Below are 24,111 nucleotides of genomic sequence, written 5' to 3'. Positions count from 1 at the left end.
AGGTGAGTACTTTGGTTCATGTAGTTGAGTGCTGTGGAGGTTACACCCAAACCTGTGGCTGTAGCACTCAAAGACGGTCAGTGCTGGTGACTCATGGCATCAGCTGTATTCTTTGCACAACATGGGGTCATCCTGTGGTCAGGCATCCTGGTGGCAAAGCCACTCCCCATGTTATTGTACCCATTCAGTCCATTCAACCAGGATGCTTTACCTGCCAGGAAGCTTGAGCATCTCTGATTTCCTGTACAGAAGTAAGTGGCAGAGATCAGTGGCTAATCAGGCTCCTCGCCAGTCCAGTTGTCAAACAGGAGGGCAAAGTTATCTCCAAAACCAAGCAAGACCAAGTTTGCTACCTCAGGGTTCTTGATGACCCTGAGAATATAACTGGCAGAGACGCAAGACCTACTGCTGCTCTGGCATCAGAACAACCCTTAAGGCATTCGGATCTGGCTAAAAGGCCCATGAGAGTTTCGCAGGCATGGAAAGCCAAGACACTGTGGCAAAAACAACCTGAATGAAAGATCTCATCTGAATGAGATCCCAGCAGAAAGAACAGGCCATCGGAGACGGAGGTACCTTTCTCTGAAGGAAGGAAGGAACCTCCACTTTGATATTACCTTGTCTAAATAAGATCAGAGTTGGTGAACTCAGTAGGCTTCCATAGCCTTGGCATGACAAGAGCCTTGGGTGATAACTGACGTCATAAATAAGAGTGTCAATTGTTAACTCAACAATGGAGGTCATTGTGCACCTGCTCCCCATGTAGAATCTCTGTCCTTTATGTATTGTACTATGAGAATTAACGGTAAAACTACTACTTGAACAGTACTCTATACGTTGTGTGGCTGTGTGGTGCAGTCTGTTGAAATCTTTACTTAGTATATACTAAGTTGATCTTCTGTATATAAAGATAATTGAAAATGAATCTTGAGGTGAATAGGATGGGAGAGGGAATGGGAGATGGGATGATTGTGGGTGGTAGGGAGGTTATGGGGGGGGGAAGCCACTATAATCCAAAAGTTGTACATTGTAAATTTATATTTAATAAATAAATTTTAAAAATACCTAGTGTTGGACTACAGACAATGTATTTGCTGTCAAAATGAAATCTTGACTGAAGACAAATACAGAAGACAATCTCTTGAAGCACTTGCAGTTGATTTCTCAAATTTTGCAAATTCTCGATCATATATATCCTTGCTTCAGAGAATAGTGCTATATGCAAGAAAGACTTGACTTGGTATTCCAAAACTACTTTGGTGACCAATTCCATTTGCTTGGTGTTGGTGTTCAGACGTGTCCCAGCAGATAAAGTCCATACTTTCGCAGTGAAGTCTGCAGAGCCACTCAGTAAGATACCTGGTTCATCTGTGTAATTCATGCTAAACACTATCTTCAGGTGTCCCTGGAGGTGCTGGGTTGTGGTTCTGGAACTCTGTTCGTAGCAAGTCATCAAAAGAGCCTATCACCACTGTGGCGCAGCAGGTTAACGTCCTGGCCTGAAGCGCTGGCATCCCATATGGGCGCTGGTTCTAGTCCTGGCTGCTCCACTTCCCATCCAGCTCTCTGCTATGGCCTGGGAAAGCAGAAGATGGTCCAAGTCCTTGGGCCCCTGCACCCATGTGGGAGACCAGGAAGAAGCTACTCGCTCCTGGCTTCGGATCGGCACAGTTCCAGCCATTGCAGCCAATAGGGGAATGAACCAGCAAATGGAAGACCTCTCTCTACCTCTCCTTTTCTCTGTGTAACTCTTTCAAATAAATAAGTAAATCTTTAAAAAAAAAAGAGCCTATCACAAGCTTTCCATTGAACTTTGTTGTTGCACAAGTAGATTCCATAAATACATGGACTTGTGCTCACATCTCACAGCTTTAAAGACAACTCATCCTGTACAAAGAAGTCCATCTTTGAGTAAAGTGCATATCCGGGCACTATGTCTGTCCTGTTAATGATGAGGTCTCAGACATTTCATGGTCAGCTTATTTTCAAAATAATGTTAATCTTTTCTAGTACAAAGTGTCCTGGACAGTATTATCTGTCTGCCAACCCAGATTTTTACATGTGGTCTGCTATACATCTGAACAGGCACTTATCAAGCTATTCCACTGTTTAGAGACAAGGCTGCAGCATGTGAGTAAAATCAGAGGGCCAAACCATTTTAACAAGTGAAAACTGAGCTCCTGAAGAAGCAGTTGGAAGAAATTGTGCTCGAGGAGAGTCTTTGGGCTGGAGACATGCTCAAGCTGGACTGCTGTATTAAAACTAATCAAGTGAACAGAATTTAAATTTTCTTTTTCTTTTCTTTTCTTTTTCTTTTTTTTGACAGGCAGAGTGGACAGTGAGAGAGAGACAGAGAAAAGTCTTCCTTTTCCTTTGGGTCACCCCGCAATGGCCGCTGTGGCCGGAGTGCTGTGGCTGGCGCACTGCGCTGATCCAAAACTAAGAGCTAGGTGCTTCTCCTGGTCTCCCATGGGGTGCAGGGCCCAAGGACTTGGGCCATCCTCCATTGCACTCCCGGGCCACAGCAGAGAGCTGGACTGGAAGAGGAGCAACCGGGACAGAATCTGGCACCCCGACCGGGACTAGAACCCGGGTGCTGGCGCTGCAAGGCGGAGGATTAGCCTATTGAGCCACGGCACTGGCCATGATTTTAAGTTTTCTATGTTGCTCTGGGCCCATGACTTGACGTCAGGCTCATTCCAACTGGGCATGTTTGGGAAACCAGAACCTTGTAGTAGCTGGATCTGATCTGAATCTGTGGCTGCCATTTTAGGGTCTAAAGCCCCACAAAGGAGAAGTTTCTGGTGTTTCCATTGTATTGTTTTCTATTTGTCTCCTCCGTTTGTTGTTGTTCTCTTTTCATCTTTTTTTTTTTTTTTTTTTGGACAGGCAGAGTTAGACAGTGAGAGAGAGACAGAGAAAAAGGTCTTCCTTCCTTTGGTTCACCTGCCAAATGGCTGCTACGGCCGGCGCACTGCGGCGATTCGAAGCCAGGAGCCATGTGCTTCCTCCTGGTCTCCCATGCAGGTGCAGGGCCCAAGCACTTGGGCCATTCTCCATTGCCTTCCCAGGCCACAACAGAGAGCTGAACTGGAAGAGGAGCAACCGGGACAGAACCGGCGCCCCAACCGGGACTAGAACCCGTGGTGCCAGAGCTGCAGGCGGAAGATTAATTAGCCTAGTGAGCCGCGGTTCTGGCCTCTTTTCATCTTTTTCAGTGTTCTTTTGAGTATTAAAAAACCATTTTTTTAAATGTCCCTTTCAGTATTTCTCTTCCCTTTTCAGCTTTCTGTGGTTTCTCTAAGGTTACAATCAATGGTGAACGGTTAGATGTATATATTTATTAACAGTGAAAGGTTAGGTATCTATATTTAACATTAATATCATTCACTTAATATAAAATATAGAATTTTGTAGCCGTATAGGTCTTTTAATTCACTACTGCTTTGTTAACCTTGCTATTGTAATTCTATTTATTATTTTGAAGACTCCAACAGTGTTATAATTAAAAAAGAAAAAAACTTTTTAGGGTGCTGTAGCATGGCAAGTTACACAGCTGCTAAGGGCACTGGAATCCCATATTAAAATGCTGATTCAAGTCCCTGTTCTACTTCTGATCTGGCTTCCTGCTAATGCCCCTGGGAAGGCAACAGAAAATGGCCCAAATGCTTGTGCCCCTCCCGCCTTGCCTTTTGCTGTCATTTGGGGAGTAAACCAGCAGAAGATCTTTCATGCTTTGCCTCTCCAATAAATAAATACATCTTAAATTTTAAAAAAATTTTAATATTTTTAGAAGTTTAAGTGGAAAACTTATTAAAATTATACTTATTTAGATATTTACCCTTCTCTGTGCTCTCTGGTTCAACACCCCAATGCCCACCACTTCCAGGGCTAGGGCAGGTTGAATGTAGGCGCCCAGAATTCCATCCATTTTTCCCGCATGAATGGCAGGGACCCAAGTACATGAGTCATCACCTACCACCTCCTAGGATGCAAATTAGGAGGCAGTTGGATCAGAAGCAAAGGAGCTGGGACTCAAACCAGGCACTGTGATGTGGGATACCAGTGTCTTAACTGCTATGCCAAAAAATCACTGCTATGAGCTGTTTTAAAATTTTACTATAGCAGTGGGTCAAATCTTAATTTTTTAGATCTTTACTAATCTCTTTTGGATCAGTACTACACAGCATGTTTCGAGGGTTAATGATTTGCCCCTCACTTTCTGGCCTTCTGGGCTGCATTCTGTGATTCCTCTGGCTAGAAGTAGTAGAGTTTCTGTTGGTTTTTTAGCAGCCCACCGTTCTGTTCTTTACCACAACTGTGACTCCATCTCAGAGCAAAGCTTCAAAAAAAGAGAAAAAGAAAAAGAAAAAAAAAGAAAAGAAAAAGAGAACTTTGCTAGTTCTTCTTTAAAGGTTGCTTCTTTAAATTTTAACCTCCTTCCTTTTACATCCTGCTTTTTTTCTAATATTTTAATCTGACTTTACAGTTATTCTTAGTGGCAATATTAGTCTATAGTCAGCTACTACCTATAGGAACTAAAACCAGTTACAGTTTTTTGAGATTTTTTTCCCCTCTTATACCCTACCTTAACTTTTCTTCCTAGTATTTTTATTTTGTTTTCTTTTCATGTTGGAGATTTTCTTCAAATATGGATGTTCTTTCTGTACTTTTATCTTACAGTCTTTGTTTTTATGTTCTTGACTTGCCAATATGCAAGTTTCTGTATTGTTTCATTTCTTGTGAGCCAACCTTTCCACTGGGAACTTCCCAAATGTCAGTGAGTGTAGTTTAGATAGGAAGCTATGACAGTAGTTAATGGCTTAGAGGGGGTGGGAACAGATTGGGTAATGTATTCAAAGTTACAGTCAGGTAGGAGGAATAAATTCAGGTGTCTGTTGAACAGTAGTTTAACCCAAAAAATTGCCAAAATGATCCTGGGAAAAAAATAGTGGCTTGGATTACAGTGGTGACATTAAATAGAAGTGGATGGATAGATTCAAAGATATGTGTGTATGTGTGTATTGAAATCATCATTACAAATATTCATAAAGGTAAGTTTGTGGAGATAGGTGAGGAACATAGTAGATTACTACCCAGAAATTTTTCTTGAGTTATCTTGAAATAGAAAGAATCTGAATATTTTATTTCCCTTTTTAAAGATTTATTTCCTTTTGAAAGGTGGAGTGACAGAGAGGGACAGACACACAGAGAGAAATAAATAAGAGTCTGAATTTAGAGACAGTAAAACCTGAATCTGATTCTTGATGCTGCCCCTCCTGTGTTAGTTAATTCAATTCTTTAAGGTTTGTTCCATCACCTATAAAAGGGAAGACTATATCTGTCTTAGAGGATTGTTGTAGGGATTAAAATAGATGATATATGTAAGGTGCCTTTTTTTTAAACCAGTATTTATTATGCCTTTAGTATATCACATTAGTCTAAGTTTTTACAGTTATTACATTTTGTAATCTTCACAAAACCATATAAACTATTTTCCATTATATAGACCTATCAGGACACAGAGTTAGTAAGTACTGGGACCTGGATTTGAATATAGAAAACTTGATTCCAGAGTTTACATATTTAACAAGTATGATTCTTATTCTTAACCCAATGTTTGTGGTTGAAGATAAGTTCAGAACTTTCAAATAGTATTTTGTTGTTTTTTAGCCTGTACATTTTTATCTATGGGTAATATATTTTTATAGTGCTTTTCATTGATCTAGTTAAAAAAATTACCATACAGTAGAATACTTTCAGATCTTCTTCATGAGTATTGTAGTTATGAGTAAAGATTTCTCTTTAAAGCAGCATTCAGTCTTTCAAGAAATAAAGTTCAAAATTTAGATTACCCGATTTTTTTTTCTTTCAAAACTGTTGTTAAATACATTTTAGTATGTGTGCTGATATAGGTTTGTCAATACTTGGAATTTGAATATCATAAATTCTTACCTACTCAGCTTCTCTCTAGATAGTATTTTTGCTCTGGTTTATTGAAAGGCACAGATTATTCTTTTGTGTATTTTTGTATTGCAAATGTATAAATTTTTACTAGAAAAATGCCAGTCATATTGATTTAAAAACTCTATTAAAATATTTTTATATTGATGAAAGTGGCATTGTAATGGTCATTGTAGCTTGAAAATATAAATATTATTTATATAAGTATAAAGAAATATGAACTTCTGAAACAGGAGGCATCAAGCCCAGATGGGCTCACTGGTAAATTGTTATCAATATAAGAAAAAAGTTATTCCTAACCTTTATAATCTGTTCCAGAATATTGAACAGTATACTTTTTTTTAAAAGATATATTTATTTATTTGAAAGAGGTACAGAGAGGCAGAGGCAGAGAGAGAGAGAGAGGGAGAGAGAGAGATCTTCCATTTGCTGGTTCCCTCCTTAAATAGCTGCAATGGCCAGAGATGGGCCGATCCAGAGCCAGGAGCCAGGATCGTCTACTGCATCTCCCGTGTGGGTGCAGGGGCCCAAGGACTTTGGCCATCTTCTATTGCTTTCCCAGGTCACAGCAGAGAGCTGGATTAGAAGTGGAGCAGCTGGGACTTGAACCGGCCCCCATATGGGATGCTGGCACTACAGGCTGTGGCTTTACCCACTGTGCCACAGCGCTGGCCCTGGGTACACGTCTTAACTCATTGTTTGAGGCCACTATTACCCTAATATATAACAAAAATTACATTAGAAGAAATCTACAGACTAATTGCTTATGAATGTAGACTTAACAATCTTCAACAAAATATCAACAAATAGAATCTAACAGTGTATAAAAAGAATTACTTAAAACAGTCAAGTTGAATTTTACATTCCAGGTATGCAAGGTTAGTTTAACTTTCAAAAATTAATCAGTACAGTCTATCAGATTAACATGTTTAAAGAAGAAAAATCACATGGTCATTTAATAGATGCAGAAAAAATATTTGACAAAATGTAAAACCCACTCATGATAAAACCCAACAGTCTAAGAATAGAAACTTCACTAAAAACTTCATCAAACATCATACTTAATGTTGAGAAACTCAAAGCTTTCTCATAAGAACAAGAATGAAGTGTGGATATCCCCTTTCATCACTGGTTTTAAACATTATACTGGAAATCCTAGCTGTTACAGTAAGACAAGGCAAAAAATAAAACTTTTTGGTTTTGGAGGATGTGGTTGAATCTGAAAATGGATTCAAGGGCTCTGCACTGTGGTGCAGAGGTTAAGTTGCTGCCTGTAGCACCAGCATCCTATCTGTGTGCCATTTTGATTCCTGGCTGTTTGGTTTCCAATCCAGCTACCTGCTAATGCACTGGGGAGAACAGCAGAGGATGGCCCAGGTGCTTGGGCCCCTGTACCCACGTGGGAAATCAGGAAGAGGCTCTTGGCTCCTGCTTGAATCTGGCCCAGCTCTAGCCATTGTGGCCATTTGGGGAGTGAACCAGCTGATGGAAAATCTCTCTCTGTCTCTCCCTGTCTTTCAAATAAAATAAATACATCTTAAAAAAAGGACTTAAAAAAAAATCCCAAAAACTCATGAAACCTAATTGCTTTCCTGCATACTGTGAAAGAACAAGTAGAATTTGAAAATAAAAACACAGCACCATTTATAAGTACTTCTTAAAGTAAATACTACTTACATATCTGACAAAATATATACAAGATCTTTATGAAGACAGAAAAAAATGGAAAAAATTTCATCTTCATAGATGGGTAGACTCAATATTATCAGGATGTCATAGTTCTTTGCAACATGTAGATTCCATGAAATTCCAGTTAAAATCCCAGCATGTTCCTCTGTGAATATTGGCAAAGTGAGTCTAAAGTTTATGTAGAGAAGCAAGTGACTCATAATATTCAACACAGAATTGAAGAACAAAGAGAAGACTGACTCACCTCACTTCAAGACTTACTATAAAGCTATGATAATCAAAACAGTGTGGTATTAGTGAAAAAAGAAAGAAGTCTACTAATGGAACAGCACAGAGAAACCAGATACTGACCCACAAAATTATAGTCATTTGGTCTTGACAAGGGAGCGGAGACAATATAACTGAGCAAAGATGGACTTTACAACAAATAGTGCTGAAACAAGTGGGCATCCACATGCAGAAGAAGGAAGAGAAAGAGAGGAAGGTGGGGGGAGGAGGAGGAGAACTTAGACACAGACTTGTACATTTTTCACAAAAATTAACTCACTCAAGATGGTTCATAGACCTAAATGTAAAAGGAAAAACTATAAAGCTTCTAACAGATGACCTAGGTGAAAATCTGGATGTCTTGGCTTTGGTGATAACTTTTAGACACAGTACCAAAGGTACAGTTCACAAAAGACTTCATTAAAGTTAAAAATGTATGCTCTGCAAAAGACACTACCAAGAAAATAAGACAGGCCACATACTGGGAGAAAATATTTGTGATAGACATTCCTGATTAAGACTCTTAGCCAAAATATACAAAGAACTCTTAAAACTCAAGCGTAAGAAAACAGTCTTATTTTTAAAAATAGGGAAAGACTATAACAAACACCTCAGCCAAGAAGGTTGTTTCCTCAGAGCTCCTAATTATTAGATGCTGTAAGTTCTATGGATTGATGAAGTAGATGTTTTACCTATCTCCTTCACCCATATTGGGCATTTTGTTAAAGTTAGTTGAACAACTTGATTGAGTAGCTGAATAAAAATGCCTGACTCACAAAGAAAAGAAAGCTCAAAGACTTTAATAACACAGTTAAGGTGATTCAACTCATAGAAGATAGATCAAAATCTTAAATTTAGATATCCTGGCAATAAATAATTTATTTTTAGCTAATTAACAACTAACTGAAGGATGTGAAAACAAATGAGACAGTATATTTTGCTTATTTTTAACATAAAAAGTGAATGTTTATAATAATGACTTTTAGCAATATTAGTTGGTTAGTTGCTTCAATATTCTTGCAAATGAAACAACATAAAACTAATTGCATACAAACTAGCTACAATTAAGTCAGCAGATTAGAGACAGTATCCACAGCTACGGATTTTGTTTTAGTTAAGACTCTTTATTAGTAGAAGAAAGGAAGGACATCCTACAAAAGAAACAAAATGAATACTCAAAAGTAGGAGGCATGGGAGACCAGGAGAAGCACCTGGCTCCTGCCTTTGGATCAGTGCGGTGCGCCAGCTGCAACACGCCAGCCGTGGCGGCCATTGGAGGGTGAACCAATGGCAAAAGGAAGACCTTTCTCTCTGTCTCTCTCACTATCCACTCTGCCTGTCAAAAAAAAAAAAAAAAAAAAAAAAAAAAAAAAAAAAAATGGAGGAAAACCAGAAGGAAATAGTTCTCAGGAAGCTAACAAAAGAATAATTAGAAGTGTAATGAAGAAGCTGGTGCCGTGGCTCACTTGGATAATCCTCCACCCATCCTGTTTGGGCGCCGGTTCTAGTCCTGGCTGCTCCTCTTCCAGGCCAGCTCTCTGCTGTGGCCCGGGAAGGCAGTGGAGGATGGCCCAAGTGCTTGGGCGCCTACACCCGGGTGGGAGACCAGGAAGAAGCTCCTGGCTTCGGATTGGCATAGCTTTGGCCATAGTGGCCATTTGGGGGTGAACCAGTGGAAGGAAGACCTTTCTCTCTGTCTGTCTCTCTCACTGTCTAACTCTTATCTGTTAAATTAAAAAAAAAAAAAAAAAAGGAAGTGTAGTGAAGTCTGCTGAATGCATGAAAGACTTTAGGTAGAATTAGGACTGAAAATATACTTTTGGATTTAACACTTAGAGTTGTTTGAGTGAGAGCCAGATGGTAATGGATTGAGGAGGAAGTGAGAACTAGAAGACTAGAAGTGCAGAGAATGAGAATAGATATCTTTTTTTTTTTTTTTTAAGGATGTTTGTCACTCAAGGAAAGGGGAGAGATGGAAACAGTTCAGAAAGCAGGAGAAAAAGTCTCTTTTTATCTTGGCCAGGTTTTTTTTCTTTTTAAAGTATGGTGTGAATAGAACATACATGTGGGTAGAGAGAAAGAAGTTAGTGTTGAAAACAAGAGAGATATTATTTAAAAAGAAAAGCAATCCTTTGGGAGGCAGGATCTCTGTACAGTTGTCTGGCATTTGGAAGTGAAGAATCTAAGTTAGAATGGATGCCATAATTCTAAGTTTAGAGCTGCAGGGGCAAAAGTTGGAAATTGCTTGAAAGATTGTTTTCCTTTGTGAAGTAGGAAGCAAAAATTTTGACTGTGAATTTTATAGTTGGAAGTAGAGAAAGGAAAAAAGCAGAATTGAAACACCTGCCATGGTAGTGAATAATTCTGATAGCCCTGCTGGGATTGGATTCTGTTGATGGTGGTACTAGTCTATAAAATCATGTAATTTGTTTTCCTCCCTCCATCAGAAAGCAGATCCAAATTGGGTCTCAGGGTAGATGTGGCTGAGGGTTATAGGACTAGGAAGTTGCGAGTGCCTGGTGAGTGTCAAGAAAGTTTTTCATTTTATAGTCCAGTGTACGAAGGCTATAAAGGAAAATGTGGTGGCAAATAGAGGGTCCTAAAATTAACTCAGTGGTGGAAGTAAGAGAGTGAGAAGGGTATTGGTCAGGAAGATGTTATCAGAATGCAAGATAGATAAATTTAATGTTTCTAAGAAAAAGCAGTTCTAGGTGATGACCAGGTCAGAATGTCATCAGGGGAGTAGAGAATTGTGATAGTTACTGAACCACTTATGGCTGAGGTATTAAGAGTGCTTCACTATGTTGTGTATTAGTAGAATTTAAGGTCAAAAGGATGATATTGGGGGAGATGGGGAAAAGCTTATTAGTGACTTCCTTATTCTCTTGGAATGATTTGGACCCTTGTAAATATTACTGATAAAAATAAGGTATGTAGGGGGGTCTGGCAGGTAGTATGGGCAGCGTGAACTTTTAAGAGAGGTCTTTATCTGGAATTGACAGTATCCAAGAAAAATGTCCTTCTCTTCTTGGCTCCAGGTAAGGGTAAGGGATGGGGGATCAACATTCTTCCTTGAGAAGGTTGGAGTATGCTATGGTACCCAAGTATTGTTGGGTTTCTATTAAATGTGGAGAGATCATTTTGTAAAGTGGCTACAGGTATAGAAAAGTTAATGATCTTATAGGGTTTTTAGAGATAGAGTAGAAATTGTTGGACACTGAAGTGTAGAGTTTTATATTGATGTATTTTTATATAATATATTGTTTGCATTTCTTACCATATAATAGTTTGGTTTATTTTAACTTTATTTTCAAATGCTTTTAGTTTTATAGGGATGTTTGGTAAAAATACTACAAAGAATTCCTAGGCATCATTCATTCAGTTTCCCCAAGTATTAGCGTGTTACCATATTTGCTTTGTGATTTCCTCTTTATATGTATGCTTAACTCACATATACACATTTTTTTCCAGAAATGTTTGAAAGTAAATGGCAGACATTTACTTGCCCTTTACTTCTAGATATTTCAATGTGTATCCTAAAGCAAAGACATTCTCTTACATAAGCATGGTGTGATTGTTAAATTCTGTTGTATTCGTACAATATTGTAATCTATAAATATTTCACCAGGTTTCTCCTTCTGGGCAAAAGAAAAAAATATTTTTTTGAATTGGGATCTGACTTGTGATGCTTAGTTATTGGGTCTCTAAGTCTGTCTTTATCTGGACCAATTCTCCAATCTTTATCTTTTATGACATTGTTTTGAAAGGTTCAGATCAGTGGTTTTGTAGTATGCCAAACAAATGTCTTCATTTGTAAAAATCTATACTTTTCATCAATTGGTATTAAAGTTTATTGGTTATTCTTACCTGAAATAGTTGTAATTATGGTTACTTCCTAATTCTTCATTTTTCCTAAATTTATTTATTAGAATTCTATAAGGAAGAGGTTTCCTTTGTTCTTAAACTATTTACGCATTTATATCAGTATGAATTCATGGATTCATACTTTATTTTATGGGTTATAATCTGATGCTATCATTATTTTCAGCCTCAGATCATCCCAGATTTGGCCAGCAGGAGCCTCTTCCATCTGCTCATGTATCCTTGTAATGTGCTGTATCTTTTTGCACTTTATTCTCATAAAATATGTAGATAATATCTGATTTCTAGAGTTTACTTTTGATTGAAGAAGCATATGTTTATGCATAAGGAAACAGTCTATGAAAAATGACCAACACAACAGCTTTTGCTCCATAGCTTACTGTTACTGTGCTTGGGTGCCTAATGACATTTTCTGACAGAGTTGTTTGTGGAAAGTTTGTCAGAGTCCTTTGCTTAGCTAAGTTTTATTTATTTATTTATTTATTTGACAGAGTTAGAGAGACAGAGAGAAAGAAAGGTCTTCCTTCCATTGGTTCACCCCCCAAATGGCCACTACGGCCAGAGCTATGCCAATCCGAAGCCAGGAGCTTCTTCCTGGTCTCCCACCCGGGTGCAGGCGCCCAAGCAATTGGGCCATTCTCCACAGCCTTCCCGGGCCACAGTAGAGAGCTGGATTAGAAGAGGAGCAGCCAGGACTAGAACCGGCACCCATAAGGGATGCCAGCACCGCAGGCGGAGGATTATCCAAGTGAGCCATGGCGCCAGCCCCCCTCTGCCACTTTTTTTTTTTTTTTTTTTTTTTAAAGCAGTTGGAACATTAGTAGTATAGATCACTTCTCGGCCTTTTTGCTAAGATCAGGTGTAGTACCAGTAGTATGTTTGCACATAATGATAATTTTCCATCCTTACATTGGGGTTTAAAAGAATGGATAGTATTACTGAATGCCTTTTAAGATTGTACAAATATTTAATGTAGTTAATAAGTAAGTAGTTAAAGCAAAAGGATATCACAGAATCGTGCTACAGCTAATGAGAAGACAAAAAACCCTCATGAATCATTTTGATTTCAAGGCTGTTTCGTTAGAAAATCATCAGACTAAAACTGATACATGCTGGTGTTAATTTATGTATTAGAGCTGCAAAATGATTGATAGAAAAAGAAACATGATCATATGTGGAGTTATGTACCTGACTTTGTTTTCTTGTGAAGATGAGTGATTATTAAAGGTTGAGTGGATGTAGAGTTTGGGATGATGTTGCATATCATTAAAAAATTTTACAAAAGTGAATTTTCTAACTTACAGAAACTTCATTCTTTACCGTAGGCAGCTATCTTATACCACATTGTGTCCTATATTTACTCTCAAACTGCCTGCAACAGCCAGGGTTGGGCCAGGCTGAAGCCAGGGCCTGCTATTTGATCCTGGTTTCCCACGTGGGTGGCAAGGAAACCAGTTTTTGGGCCATCATCCACAGTCTTACCAGACGTGTTAGCAGGAAGCTGAATCAGAAGTGGAGCAGCCAGTACTCTTGCAGGCAGCACTATGACATGGAATGCAGCATCACAAGTGGAAGCTGAACCGTTGTGCCACAGTGCAGGCCTCTAGGTTTTTTTTTTTGTTTTTGTTTTTTTTTTTTAGGACCCATAAGTGCTATATGTTTTTTGTTTTCTTTCATATTTGAACATGTGTTCTTTGAATTTACCTCAAAGACAACTTGGCTGGCTCAACTATTATTTTTTTCCTTTTGAAGATTGATTTATTTATTTGAAAGGCAGAGTGACAGAGAGAGGGAGAGAGAAGAGAGAAAAATCTTCCCCTGATTTACTGCCCCCAAATAGCCTAATAACTGGGCCTGGTCCAGGCTGAAGCCAGGAGCTCAGAATTGTATATGGGTCTCCACATGGGTGGGCAGGGGCCCAAGCACTTGCACCATCTTCCGCTGCTTTCCTGGGTGCATTACGAGCTGGGACTCCAACCAGCAATCTCATATGGGCCACAATGATGGCCCCTGTTTTTACAATTTTAACATTAAAACTATGAAACATTTTAAAGGAAAAATCAGAAAATAATGTTAAAGATAATTGTGTATCCAACATGGATATAATGGATGTGAGCATTTGCTATATTTGTTTCAGATATTAAACATTTTAAGATTTATATATTTATTTGAAAGGCAGAGTTACAAAAAGGCAGAGGCAGAGAAGATTTCCATCCGCTTGGTTTATTCCCCAAATGGCCACAATGGCCAGAGCTGGGCAGTTCTGAAGTCAGGAGCCAGGAACTTCCTCCAGGTCTCCCACACAGTTGCAGGAACCCAACGACTTAGGACATCTTCTCCTGCTTTCCCAGACCGTGGCAGAGAGCTGGATTGGAAGTGGAGCACCTGGAACTTGAACTGGCATCCATATGAGATGACAGCACTATAGGTGGTGGCTTTACCCACTATGCCACAGTGCCAGCCCCTTCTTTCTCTTTTAAGGAAAGATAAGCCAAATATACTCCATGCTTTCCCCTTTCTGTCCTGCCTGTAAACTTACTCTGAAGTTAGTATTTGTCATTTCTGTGAATGTTTTTCTGTTTTACTACTAACATGTGTGTTTCTATATAGTATATACTTTTCTATATAGTATGTACTTTTGTTTCAGGTTATTTGAAAATGTATTTGTTGTAATATTTTGTTTTGCTCTTTTTGAACTTGGCTTTACTCAGCTTGTTTTCACTTAGCTTTAGTGTCATCTGTGATAATATAGATCAATTCATTGTTTAAAAATGTTGAATTGTAGTATATAAATCATGGAATAATAATTTTATTCTTTGCCAACTGGCCGGTTTTCAGTTTGTAACTATTAAAACTAGTACTGCCTTGAGCATTTTTATTTGTATCTCTTTATGTTCAAGTTGTGAGCATTTTTTTTAAAAAAGATTTTATTTATTTATTTGAGAGGTAGAGTTACAGTGAGAGAGAGACAGAAAGGTTCCACTGGTTCACTCCCCAAATGGCCACAATGGCCGGAGCTGCGCCGATCTGAAGCCCGGAGCCAAGAGCTTCTTTTTGGTCTCCCACGTGGGTCCAGGGGCCCAAGGACTTAGGCCATCCTCTACTGCTTTCCCAGGCCATGGCAGAGAGCTGATTGGAAGAGGAGCTGGGACTAGAACTGGCGCCCATATGGGATGCCAGCACTGCAGGCGGAGGATTAACCTAGTGCACCACATCGCTGGCCCCAAGTTGTGAGCATTTTCTAGTGTTGACACCGGAAAGTAGAATTATTGGATCCTGCACATCTTTAGCTGTTACTAGTCACTCTTCAAGGTCTTCAAGGTGGTAATTTATGCCACTTTTTACTCTAGCAAGAAGTCACTTCAGCTCCCTCTTTTCCAGCACATGATTTTATTTCTTTAGTTACTAGGAAGATTTTCTTATTTTTACTCATAAATTATATTTCTTCTATGTGCCATTATTTTATGTGTTCAGGCCAATAGAGTTTTTCTGTCATTTTTAGTAGCTTGCATAAAAATTCCCCTTTTGTGTTGTGCTATGCTCTGAGACAAATGTTGTTACTCCCATCAGTATACAGAATGCGTTAGGCAATTTATCTCTAATCTGGTGATCTTACCCTACTCTTTGATTTGGTGGTAAGAGAGAGTGAGCTTCTTAGGAATTTTTTTAACATTCTCTTTACTGTTAGCTGCCTTGTCCAGGTGTTTTAAGCATTGCCATCAAAAGTAGTTATTCTAAAGACTTAAGTGGAATTTGTATTCTTGGAATTTGTATTAGGATATGTGTTCAGTGACCTGTGGTTTTTGGAAAACATTTTACTTTAGTAAACATTTGGGGGTATTTGCTTATTTAAATTACAATGACTTTCTCCATAACAATTGAATGATTAAATATTTCACATTTCTGCTATGGAAATCATAGAAGTCTGCAAGGGTTGCACGTAGGCATTCATTGACTGAGTTCCCTCTCAGTAAGAGAAAAACTCTGGAAGGCTTAGAGGACTGTGTATTTAATATGAAGCTTTGTCCATATGATGTGTACTTTTGTTTCCCATTCTGTGCATTTAACTCTACTATTCATTTTAGAGGGTAGCAAGGTGAACAAAATGTGCTTTCTAAATTTCAGAAGCTTGTGTGTGATCCATTTGGGAAGCCAGAAACATTCCCAAATCTAACAGAGGTTGCCTTGGTCCCTGAGGTACTCCTGCATGCCCTCCATTTCCCCCCATGAAGCAGCACAAACTTGGAAGTAGGTGTTTCATGGAAGGAAATGGTAGCAATTAGAATTTACTGGCTCTTATCTTTTGTTCTTGTGCCTAAATGGTTTTGCTTTTAAAACCTTCTGACTATTCTTATTCTAATTGCTGAAAGAAAGTTTATTCCAAGACCCATAATATGTATTTTGATTTTTAATCATGCTTTAATGTCTGAAATTTCAGTCATTTATTATTCAGTACACTTTTTTTTTTTTTTTTTTTTTTTTAATTCACAGGCTTTTATTGGAGTTCCACTCGTGGGCGAGGTTCCCCGGTCCCAACAGAGCAACAAAGCGGGGGTGGGAGGGGGGTGGGGGGGGAGGGGAGTCGCCTATTCAGTACACTCTTTATGCAGTTTTACTTTTTAAATTTTACCTCAACAACCACATTTGCTGATTTATGTTTGGTGCCTGTAAATCAGAAACTTTCTAGAGAAGCTATCTAAATATTGTATTTAATTTGATTAAGGAGGCAGGAGGAATAAAACCTTTTATTACAAATTGCCACTGTTGTTAACAGCACCTTGTTGTATGGAATACCCGTATGTTAGCCTGTAAAAATCAGAGCCTGGAAAAGGTGTGATTGATGTAGTTTTATAAACAAATATTATCATTTAAAATTTATTCTGCTTTTTAAAAAAATGTGTTGAAATAGCTTCTCTATCTAGTTTGCTGAATTATGATCACCAGTCCACTTGAGGGAAATCATAAAAGCTCTATATTGTCATTTCTAGTAAAACATAATTTGAAATATAGTCATCTCTGGGGCTGGCACCGTGGAGCAGTAGGTTAATCCTCCGCCTGCAGTGCCGGCATCCCTTATGGGTGCCGGTTCTAGTCCCGGCTGCTCCTCTTCCAGTCCAGCTCTCTGCTGTGGCCTGTAAAGGCAGTAGAGGATGGCCAGGGTGCCTGGGCCCCTGTATCCACATGGGAGACCGGGAGGAAGCACCTGGCTCCTGGCTTCGGATCGGTGTAGCTCCGGCCGTTGCGGCCATTTGGGGAGTGAACCAGCAGAAGGAAAACCTTTCTGTCTCTCCGTCTCACTGTCTGTAATTCTACCTTTCAAATAAATAAAATAAAATCTTTAAAAAAGAAAAGAAATATAGTCAGGTCTGTTATGAGGAGAGGGCAGGGCAGGGACACAACATGTGACTCTTCTATTCTTCCTCCTTTTTTGTCATCAGTTCTTTGCCATCTATCCCCTACAGTTTTGGAAATCTTCTGATTGGATCATATCTTATTGCCTATTTTTCACCCAGCTCCCCTGCCCAGGAGATGACTACTTTGGGAGTCAGTTGCTATTTCATGGGATGATCCTGATTGATGTCCATAGCGCCAAGCCCTGGAGTGGGCTGGGTTAATTCCCATCCACATTACTGTGGATTTATAAGGAAAGAGAGATGGAAAGGACTTTGGGGAAGATAATCTGCATGTTTACTCAGTTGCTTAAGACCATAGCATAGTCACTGTATCTCAGAAAAACTGCTTGCACTGATGAAATCAGCATATTTTACTATGGAAAAATACAAACCCACGTTAGTGGCCAGACTTTGAAAACTGTCATCTTTTAAAAGTAAACTTAAAATATGTTATATCTAATACATATGAGCGTAATTCAAAAGGTTCATGGAAAGTGAAATTGAAAGACCACAATGTGCATGTTCCTCAATTCAGGTTTGCTGCAAAGGTGTCAGAGGCACTGCCTCCCAGGGTACACATTAACATAGGCAGGAAGCTGGATCAGAAGCAAAGCTGCAGCTTGAACTCACGCACTCCAATATGGTATGGCGGCATCCTAAGCAGCTTTTTGACTGTTGCACCAAACATCTACCCTCACATTTGGTTTTGTTTTTTTGAAGATTTATTTTTTATTTTACTTGAAAGGCAGAGTGACAGGGAGAAGGGGGGTGGAGTGCACAAGAGCACTTCCATTGACTGGTTAACTCACAAATGACCACGAAAGTCAGAACTGGGCCAAACTGAAGCCAGGAGCCAGGAGCTCCATCCTGGTTGCCCTCATAGGTGGCAGGGGCCCAAGCACTTGGGCCATCTTCTGGTTCCTTCCCAGGTTCTTCATTAGGAAGTGGAAGTGGAGCAGCTGAGCCCTGAACTGGCATTCTGATATAGGATACCAATTTCACAAGCCGGGGGGTGGGGGTGGGGCTTAATCTGCTGCACCACAATGCCCCCAGAGTAGGGGGGTAAACTTCATTTTATAGAGTTGTTGTGCATACTTGTTCAGATGATGGAGCATCTGGAATTTGTGGAACAGCAACAAATGCCGTTGTGTTCTCTCATGTTAATAAGAAATGATTTTATTAGCAGAAAATATGCGTGCATTACATTATGAAATGGAAAACCATAGCAAACCTCAGTGTGCATTCAAAACATGAAGCTGAAATTTAGGTGTGTGTTGCTGATTTACTGTTTTTTTTTCATTAATATTCATCTGCTTATTAATTTACTTCCTAATTGTTCACAGTTTTGCTTTGTTATATACCAGCATAAGCAGAAGAGTATCTTAAGACAGTAAAGGTTTAGTAGGAAATATATATGGAAAAGAAACCTAAATTTAAGAAAATTCTGTTAATTTGCTTAATGAGGTTTATATATGAAGAAAAACTGCTGTAATTCAACTTTATTGGCAAAATATGTAGCTCCATTTACCGAGCAGCAGTGTATACTGGGATCCTTTCTTCTGAGCTATTGTTGTAAAACAATTGGGCTGTCTATGGAGATCTTGTAGTGCTGATGTTACCCATCCCTAGGAGCACAGATGAGGTGGCTCACTTTTTTCTTAGGTGACTCGGATGAGTAGCTTGACTCTGTTGTCTGATTTTATTGCAACCTTAATCTGTTCTCTGAATCAGGTGTTATGTAGGATGATAGAAAATAATAGAGGAGACTGTAGGTTTTTTGTTGGCATTTTAGCATTTTAAAGTTAGGAAGAACCTTCTTCAGCTGCTCTAAAACCCTCTTTAAGATAGGAATCCATTATAAAAGATTGACCATATAATTTATCAAATGGGCACATTTTTGAGAACTGAAAGAGTGGGAACAATGCCAGATTGGATGAGAGCCTAGAACATCAGGTATCAAGTAAGCTGTCAGCCCTGCCAGATCATCATCCAAATTCTGCTTGAAAGTATTTGTTGCCTCAGAGAGGCAAATGCTATCAGTAGCTCTAAAAATAAAAAGGTTTTCTTGTGTTAAAATTTATCTCATTGCAACTATTTACTCTTATTTTCCATTCTGCCCTCTGATGCTAAATGTGTTTGTCATAATGTAGTAGCATACAAAATGTATCAACTCTTTTTTTTTTTTAAGATTTATTTATTTATTTGAAAGTTGGAGTAACACAGAGAGGAGAGGCAGAGAGAGAGAGAGGTCTTCCATCCGATGGTTCACTCCCCTGTTGGCCGCAATGGCCAGAGCTGCTGGAGCTGCACCAATCCAAAGCCAGGAGCCAGGAGCCAGGAGCTCCTTCCGGGTCTCCTACATGGGTGCAGGATCTCAAGGACTTGGGCCATCTTCTGCTGTTTTCTCAGGCCATAGCAGAGAGCTGGATGGGAAGTGGAGCAGCTGGGACTCAGACTGGTCCCCATATGGGATGCCGGCACTTCAGGCCAGGGCATTAACCTACTGTGCCACAGTGCCGGCCCCAAAATGTATCAACTCTTTAGATAGTTTTTTCTTTTACAATTTAAAATAATTTTTTTCTTGAGCAAAATCTTGCAGTTCTTTTAGATTTCCAACCTTTGCCCAGAATAAAACAGGAAGAAATGAGAAGATAGATGAAAAAGAAGGCCAAAGCGTTGGCCAGCCCATCAGGCTCTGACTCCAGGGCATCGCTTGCTGAGGAACACACGATAGCACATCCATAAATTCTCATCTTGTCACTTTTGGAAAACATTCAGTAAGGTCTCTGGCTTCTCAAAGTGAAGCTTCCAGTTACTAAATTAATGTTTCCTCACCTTAAGATAGAAAGGAGAGCTGTGTTAGTGGAGACTCGCCAATTAAAGTAAAAGAAACAATAGTTTATAACTAGAATTCTGGCCTTCCAACTAGAGTTAATCATAATTCTTACAGTTTTCTTATTAGTAAAAAACATTCAGTATATATTATAAAAACTCGCTACAAATGAGCATGGGAGGGCAGTGGGAGATGGCCCAAATGCTTGTGCTCTGCCACCTGCATGGGAGACCCAGATCGAGTTGCTGGCTCCTGCCTGCAGCCTGACCCAGCTCCAGCCATTGTGGCCATATGGGGAGTGAACCAGTGAATGGTTCTCTGTTTCTCCCTGTCTGTAACTCTGCCTTTCAAATAAATGAATCTTTTTTTTTTTTTTAATATCAGCTACAGATACTTTTAAGACAGTCTGACAGTCTTTTTTTTTTTTTTTTTGGACAGGCAGAGTTAGAGAGACAGAGAGAAAGGTCTTCCTTTTTCCATTGGTTCACCCCCGAAATGGCCTCCACGGCCAGCGCACTATGCCGTTCCGAAGCCAGGAGCCAGGTGCTTCCTCCTAGTCTCCCATGCAGGTGCAGGGGCCCAAGCACTTGGGCCATCCTCCACTGCCCTCCTGGGCCTCAGCAGAGGGCTGGACTGAGAGAGGAGCAACAGGGACAGAATCCAGCACCCCAACTGGGACTAGAACCTGGGGTGCCGGCATTGCAGGCAGAAGATTAGCCAAGTGAGCCATGGCGCCGGCCTTAAGGCAGTCTTTTTGTCATTTTTTTCTCTCAAGCAAAACAAAACAAAACAAAACAAAACAAAAAGAACCATGGCTCATTCAGTATGCAGCTTTTCACTACTATGGTCAGTATGTTAAAGCCATTTTTATTTTCATGTTCTTTGTTTTGACATTTATTCAGGAGGCTCATAAGTAGGAAGAGCTGGAATGACAGCTTTTAAGATAAAATGTGGGACTAGTGCTGTGGCACAGTGGGTTAATGCCCTGGCCTTAAGCGCCAGCATCCCATATGGGCGCTGGTTCTAGTCCTAGCTGCTCCTCTCCCGATCCAGCTCTCTGATATGGCCTGGGAAAGCAGTAGAAGATGGCCCAAGTCTTTGGGCCCCTGCACCCGTGTTGGAGACCTGAAGAAGCTCCTGGCTCCTGGCTTCGGATTGGCACAGCTCCGGCCATTTACGGCCATCTGGGGAGTGAACCGTCAGATGGAAGACCTCTCTGTCTCTACCTCTCTCTGTAACTTTCAAATAAATAAAATAAATCTTTAAAAAAAAAAGTTGAAACGTGTATGCAGTGGAGTCTGGTTCATCATTGTATACAAGTGGTAGGTCCCTTACTTCTCTCCTTTACTGTTTTTTTTTTTTCTGTTTATGTAATTCTTATTGTTGAGTATAAAATGAAGTTATCAGGCAGCATGGTTAAGGAAAATTATTCTCAAATGGCACTGTCTAATTGGTAAATATGTAATTTGATTTAAATCCTTATATGAGTTTATTTATTTATTTATTTTTCCCTGGAAACATTTTATTTAAGGTATACAAACCCCATGCATTTCATAAATACAACTTTAGGAACATAGTGATTCTTCCCACCCTACATCCCCTCCCACCCTCACTCCCACCCTTTTTCCTCTTCCCTCTCCTATTCCCATTCTTTTTACTAAGATCTATTTTCTTTCTTTCTTTCTTTCTTTCTTTCTTTCTTTCTTTCTTTCTTTCTTTCTTTCTTTCTTTCTTTCTTTCTTTCTTTCTTTCTTTCTTTCTTTCTTTTTTTTTTGACAGGCAGAGTGGACAGTGAGAGAGAGACAGAGAAAAGTCTTCCTTTTTGCCATTGGTTTACCCTCCAATGGCTGCCACAGCTAGCACTGCGGCTGGCGCACCACACTGATCTGAAGCCAGGAGCCAGGAGCCTCTCCTGGTCTCCCATGCAGGTGCAGGGCCCAAGCACTTGGGCCATTCTCCACTGCACTCCCGGGCCACAGCAGAGAGCTGGACTGGAAGAGGAGCAACCGGGACAGAATCCGGCACCCTGACAAGGTCTAGAACCCGGTGTGTCAGTGCTGCAGGCGGAGGATTAGCCTATTGAGCTACGGCAGCGCCGGCCAACACATTTTAAAAATGAGTTTGTTGGGGCTGGCTCTGTGGCATAGTGGATACAGCCACCACCTGCAGTGCTGGCATCCCATATGGGTGCCGGTTCGAGTTCTGGCTGCTACACTTCCAGTCCAGCTCTATGCTGTGGCCTGGGAAAGCAGTATAAGATGGCCCAAGAACTTGAGCCCCTGTACCTCTGTGGGAGAGCCAGAGGAGGCTCCAGGCTCCTGGCTTCGGATTGGCCCAGCTCTGGCCATTGCAGCCATTTGTGGAGTGAACTGGGAGATGGAAGATCTATTTCTGCCTTTAAAAAAAAAATGAGTTGGTCTTTGTGATGAGCACAAATAGTTGATATGTTAAGGAATGTTTCATGTGAGAAACAGAAGGAGAGCTGCTTAGTCATAAGATTTTTTTTTCTTTAGTAAAGCTCATTTTATCTCTATTTGCATTTTTAGTAGAAGATATGGAAAAGTGGTTTTCTCTTCTTTGATACCTTCATTATTAGTTGTTTAGTTGATATTGCCGAGGATGTATCTGTACTTTAGTTTTACCTTGCTCATCTACATTTTTGTTCTTTGAAGTATAATCAGTTAAAGAACACTAAATGAGAACTCTCTCTGGGTACCATCCAATGAGAAAGCATAGGAGATGTTTTGTAATATGGGTACAAACTCTTGCTAGACAAGAGGGTAATCAATTAGTGTCTTCCTGGAAAAGTGCTCTAAATACATATAAAGCCCAAACAATGTTCATGTTTTGATTTTTTGGCCTTAGAATCCAATATCTATGAATTGATTTTTTTTAATCTAAACCTTGATGTTGTAATGTCTGGGAAGAGTTGTTTTAATCACTCTGGAAATTATCTTACATATGTTTGTGATAGTTATATGCTGTAATATATTTATTAACTCACAAAAATGTTAGTGTGATCACTTACCAAAACATGCAAACAGCAATTAATGTAGTAAATTGACCTCATATTTGGCTTTGCATATATAATTTTTATTTTCTATAGATAAGTAATTGACTACTTATTGGACTGATAGAGGTACAACATTATTTCTGTTTTGAGTTCATGAGATAAAGTATACTAAATAAAAGGGAAGAAAGGGGATACTGGTCCATATTAAATGCCTTCTCCATGTGAGTTATGCTAGATTCCATTACTTAGATTTATTCATTTATTTGTATATTTTTAAATATTTATTTATGAAAGTCCGAGTTACAGAAGAGAGAAAGGGAGTGACAGAGATAGATTTTCCATCTGCTGGATTCATTCCCCAAATGGCCACAATGGCCAGAGCTGGGCCAGGCTGAAGCTGAGAGTCTGGAACTCCATCCAGGTCTCCTGCGTGGTTGGTAGGGCCCAAGTCCTTGGCCCCAGAAAAACAAAACTTCTTAAAACATAGCCACAATACCATCTCTAGTACACTTTCTTCTAGTATAACTAGAAATGGAAAAAATTAATGAAATGAAATAACAATGTATAAATATTCTAAAATGTGACTTATTGTATAGATTTTTCCATGAACCAAAAAATAAATTACAAAGCCAAATGAGTCAATGTGTATTTAGAATTCTAGAAAATGTTGCTCATCACACTGAATTTATAGTGATCTCCGTTAAGTGCTAGCTATATATTGAAATTTGTTATCATTTAACTCATTTAATCCTCACAACAAATCTGACATTCTGTTTTTTATCATCAGAAGAGACTTAAAGTAACTTGTCAAATACCACAACAGCTAAGAACAAAGTCCTCATAGTGGAGCAGGCCACCATTAATGCACAGTGGGTTAAGTCGTTGCTTGAGATGTCAGCATCTCCTATGAGCATAGGTTTGGGTCCTGGCTGCTCTACTTTCAATCCATCTCCCTGCTAATGGCCTGAGAAAAGCAGCAAAAGATTTTTGCAAGGGTTTGGGCCCCTCCTACCCTTGTGGGAGACCTAAGTGAAACTCCTGAACCCTGGCTTTGGCATGGCTAAACCCTA

The 24,111-nt window shown here is 39.6% G+C and overlaps 1 protein-coding gene and 1 pseudogene across 1 annotated transcript in view; one reads left to right on the top strand and one right to left on the bottom strand.

Annotated features, from left to right (window-relative positions):
• NDFIP2 (Nedd4 family interacting protein 2) overlaps positions 1-24,111 on the top strand; it is an 86,226-nt gene that overhangs the window by 16,901 nt on the left and 45,214 nt on the right. The gene's annotated exons all lie outside the window — the stretch shown is intronic.
• On the bottom strand, positions 1,725-3,931 carry LOC138843726 (F-box/WD repeat-containing protein 2 pseudogene; annotated as a pseudogene).

The sequence above is a fragment of the Oryctolagus cuniculus genome, chromosome 9 (genome assembly GCF_964237555.1).
Source record: "Oryctolagus cuniculus chromosome 9, mOryCun1.1, whole genome shotgun sequence".
Taxonomy (NCBI): domain Eukaryota; kingdom Metazoa; phylum Chordata; class Mammalia; order Lagomorpha; family Leporidae; genus Oryctolagus; species Oryctolagus cuniculus.
Note: the sequence above shows the minus strand (reverse complement) of the source record. Positions and strands in the feature narration are given on the sequence as shown.